Here is a 3,985-nt window from a genome sequence, read left to right as displayed (position 1 = left end):
TTTCTTTGCACTACACTAAACTGCAACCCAAATAGAAACCTTGTGTTTGTCGTGAGCTGGAGACGTGCCTCTTAAAGTGGGATTCATGAACCAACAGCATTAACAGAATCTGGGAGCTTGTTGTCAATGCAGAATGTGGGGCCCCAGCCCATACCCACTGAATCACAATGCTCATTATTAAGATCCTTAGTTGATTTGCAAGAACAATGAACTGTGGAATGCATTGGTGTAGAGAAAATGGCAGAATTGATATTGACACTTGAGACTATGGCCTGTTAGTTGTAGTTGATGCCGACATTGTCCTAAGATACTCCCATTCACCAGTCTTTTCTTTGAGCCCCTTTTATTCCTTGATTTTTATTTCTTGGCATACACACATGCTTGATTACTAACATCCTGTGTGTGTGTGTGTGTGTGTGTGTGTGTGTGTGTGTGTGTTCTACTGTCGCTATCCTGAAGACATTTCTCAGCCAGGCAATCTGACTTTATTTCAGAGTCCTTGAAATGAAAGACCTAAATATTTTTTATTCTAGATGATTCTGATAACCTGCTAAATAGAATGAGGACCAACTGACTTTGGATACAATCTCCCCTAAACCTGAGGAGATGGTCCCTGAAAGCTTTATTCCATAGTACTAATCAAACATCTTCTAGCTGATATCTTCTATTTTCAATCAAGACTCAATATTTGTGTTGCTGCTGATGATAAACTGTAGAGAAAAGCATTTGGATACCAAGTTGGCTTAAGTCAGTGATAAATGTGAAGTTTAACTCAAAAGTACATTTTGTTTAACCCAAACTTGAAAGAGGATGATGTGTTATAAAGAACACTGAGTTGATAGTTAAGAAACCTAGCTCTCCTTCTCTCTTCCTCGGCGCTGCCTACGGAGGTGGCAGCCATCTCCTCCTCGGCATCATGGCCGCCCTCAGACCCCTTGTGAAGCCCAAGATCGTCAAAAAAAGAACCAAGAAGTTTATCCGGCACCAGTCAGACCGATATGTCAAAATTAAGCGGAACTGGCGGAAACCCAGAGGCATTGACAACAGGGTTCGTAGAAGATTCAAGGGCCAGATCTTGATGCCCAACATTGGTTATGGGAGCAACAAAAAAAAAAGCACATGCTGCCCAGTGGATTCCAGAAGTTCCTGCACAACGTCAACGGACGGCTGGAAGTGCTGCATCGCGCGATGTGCAACAAATCTTACTGTCGAGATTGCTTCACAATGTTTTCCTCCAAGAACCGCAAAGCCATCGTGGGAAAGAGCTGCCCAGCTGGCCATCAGAGTCACCTAACCCCAAATGTCCAGGCTGCGCAGTGAAGAAAATGAGTAGGACCAGCTTCGTGTGCACGTTTTTCCTGTTTAAATAAATGCTAAAAACTGCCAAAAAAAAAAAAAGAAAGAAAGAAAGAAAGAAAAGAAACCTAGCTCTTTCTCCAGGCTATGCTACTTGCTGTGGCTTTTAAGCAAGACAGGTTCTCTCACTGAACCTCAGTTTCTCATCTGTAAAATGGGAGACTTGAACTACGTGATATTCAAAGTCTGCTCAAGCTCTAAAGTCCTATGACAACTTACATGTGCTAGAATTAATTTACTCTTTGACATCATTGACTGCAAGAGGCAGCCTTACTTTACATACCACAAAGGAAGAAACAAATGTTGTCAATCATAATGTTTTAAGATTCTACATCTGTTCCTGCATATTTTCTCTTCGCTGTTTTCACACTGTTTTATGCCCTAAGAGGTGAACCTTAATGATTTACTTCAATGTGACTCTCTTAACTTCTGGATTTTGGTTGGGTTTGGACAAAGAAAGCCAGAAGTAGGAGATTGAATGGTGTGAGGAAAGTGAGACTGGTATAGTTAACAGCCTGGCTCCCTCCTGCTGGGTCACCAAGTGATAGTGACTACATTCCTCTACTCAGGGCTATCGTTCTTTTAGGTTACCTTCTTCTGCAGCTAGAGCTACAGAGCCACTCCTGCCCTCCAATCCTTTAGGCCTACTAGTGGTAAAGGCTCCTAGTTGTTGTTAGTATAACCATCCCTTGTTGTTTTCCCTTGACCCTGACTGCACCTTTATAAATAATCCCTCTACTAATCTTTCCTCAGTGTTGCAGCCACAGTTTCAGTGTTCCATTTGTTTCCTGCTGAGACCCTAATTGACACAGTAATTGACATTAGGCCTGTTCTTTAGGAAGCAGGCTCTCAAAATAGAATTTCAAGATTGTATTGCTCACATATTTGAGAAGCATTTCCAGCACTTGGTACATTAATATGTGCATAGTACATGTCAATGTCTTTGAATAAAAAACAAACCAAAATAACGTCTTCCAATCGTTGTGCCTCTGTTCACTGGAAGAAATATAAAGTAGCCAAAAATCAAGATGGATTCTCTTGTAGGTTTCCTAGAATGTGTAAAGATGGTCATTTAGCAAGACAAAAAACAAAATAAATAAATAAACAAAACAAGAAAACAAAACAAATAAAGATGGTCATTTAAAGATACATGTTCCCTTGAAAAGATTTTCTGTGCTCTCTACAGCAGATGCCCTGCTTCTGATTATGTTTGTTGATGGTAATTAAAAAGAAAGCATTTCCCCAGTCAATAGCTGGATACCAGGTACTAGCGACTTTACCGTTTTGCTCTAGTAAAGATACCACATCTGGAACTGCAAAATGTCATCACTATAATGGATCAGAGTGCTACTTTGTATATAATGGCAATCAGGGTCTCTCTAGAGTACATTATAATAGAGATTAAGATAGATGATGTAGCCTTTAGATAATAAAGATATACTGTTCTACTTATTATGTGACTCCACCACTATACTTAAACTCAAAGAATATCTTACACAATGTTACCTCTGACCAAGAAATTCATTTTGCACTAAAGAAAGCCCATCTGTGGGCTCATGCTATGGAATTTATTAGTCTTACCACATGCCTTATGACCCCAAAATAGCTGGTTTCATGGAAAAATGGAATGACTTGATCAAAGTTCAGTTATCGAATTAGCTGACAGACAATATTTAGTGAGGCTGGGGTGTTAACTTACATGGTATAGTATATGCTTTAAACCAGCAGCCAACATATGGTGTTGTCTCTCTGGTAGCCAAAAGGCATTGGTTCAGAAACTAAGATCTAGAGCTTGAATTGGCCCCATTATGATTATATTAACAGGCTATTTAAGGCATTTTTCCTACCTATCTTCATAAACTTGGGTTCCACGAGTCTAAGTGTTCTACTGTCTAAGGAAGGAATGCTTACATAGGAAACTGACATGACTCTATTTCATTGGAATCTGAGAATGCCTCTTAACCATTTCAGGCTCTCCATGCCACTGAATCTATAGGTAGAGAAAGAGTTATTTGCATTCGCTGCTGGGTAAATAATTGGTTTATTCATGCACAATGGTTACAAGAACTATGTCTAGAGGTCAGGGGATTTACTGAGTTATCTCCTACTACTCCTTTGATCAATAATCCTGGCCAATGGGAAACTACAGCAATCAATAAAAACAGAAACATTAAGGAATCATATTCTACAGGAATGAAGATTTGGGACAATCCCCCAGATAAAGAAATCCAACTCGTTGAAGTGCTGGCAGAGAATAAAGGATAATTTAAAATGATTATCAACTCAGATACCATGACCAGTCACCAAAGAGGGACTGAAACGTCTTTATGTTGATTAACTGTTTCTTCCAACCTCTATCTTCCCCAGCTCTCTTATGTGAAGGGAACTGATGGCAGCTAAAGTTTTAGGTTTCATGTGGGAGTATGACAGAACTAGTATTATCTGGCATTAATACAGCAGTCACAGGTCAGAAAATTTTCTTAAAGGGCTACATAATAAATAGTTCAGATGTCCCTTGTCCTGAGAGCATGAGATTTTTATTCAAACAAAAGAAAAGAGTAGATGCTGAGAGTAAAAGGGATGAACTGAGATGGGACACAGAATTTTCCTATTATCTACTTCAGAAGTC

At 39.5% G+C, this 3,985-nt stretch overlaps 1 pseudogene across 1 annotated transcript; it reads left to right on the top strand.

The window, feature by feature from the left end:
• Positions 1-861: 861 nt before the first annotated feature.
• Positions 862-1,333, top strand: LOC108529220 (60S ribosomal protein L32 pseudogene; annotated as a pseudogene). Its single transcript, XR_001885441.1, has one exon. The product of XR_001885441.1 is annotated as a 60S ribosomal protein L32 pseudogene (transcript).
• Positions 1,334-3,985: the final 2,652 nt, after the last annotated feature.

Source organism: Rhinopithecus bieti, unplaced genomic scaffold, assembly GCF_001698545.2.
Source record: "Rhinopithecus bieti isolate Rb0 unplaced genomic scaffold, ASM169854v2 scaffold_6785, whole genome shotgun sequence".
Taxonomy (NCBI): Eukaryota; Metazoa; Chordata; class Mammalia; order Primates; family Cercopithecidae; genus Rhinopithecus; species Rhinopithecus bieti.
This window is presented reverse-complemented; position numbering and strand designations above follow the sequence as displayed.